Source organism: Engystomops pustulosus, chromosome 8 (genome assembly GCF_040894005.1).
Source record: "Engystomops pustulosus chromosome 8, aEngPut4.maternal, whole genome shotgun sequence".
Classification (NCBI taxonomy): Eukaryota; Metazoa; Chordata; class Amphibia; order Anura; family Leptodactylidae; genus Engystomops; species Engystomops pustulosus.
The window spans coordinates 30,351,832-30,352,455 of NC_092418.1; positions in this window are offsets into that span (position 1 = coordinate 30,351,832).

The following is a 624-nucleotide window of genomic DNA, read 5'->3' on the forward strand; positions in this document are numbered from 1 at the left end:
TGACCAGGCCACGGCCCATAATGTCGTATTGTCAAGGAATGGGCGGGAGAATGCGGCAAAGCCGATTGGTGGTTCAGATTACCACAGAGCATAAAAAAAAACTATACGCTAGGAACCAATCACAGCCCGGCTTTCATTTCTGAAGTGCACACTAAGCAGTGAAAGCTGTATTGTGATTGGACACAATAGCACTGGTTATAGAGCCCTAAAATGTTTTCTAATAAGAATTTCCTTTATCGCTTATTACCTGAATGGTACAATCCTTTAAGTGCATGTTCACACATTGAAGTTTTTTTTTTTTTAAAACAGATTGAGGGGTATTGAGAGTACAAGGCTCAAATATAGGGGTGTTCCTGGATGTGTCAGTCCTCATAAATGGATATTAATGTACGATTTCAATAAAGATTATTTATGATGACTATTTTATGGTTTCCGATTTCTCATGCACGTGACAGGTGTTTATAGAACAGTAGAAATAACTATATATGAGCAGTTAACCCCATAATGATCATTTGGTGATGGAAAAATCACACATAAAAACAAATATAAATACAAATAAAATACAGATTCAATGAGGACACAAACAACACTTTCTATATATAAAATTTTTTTTATTTACAATTA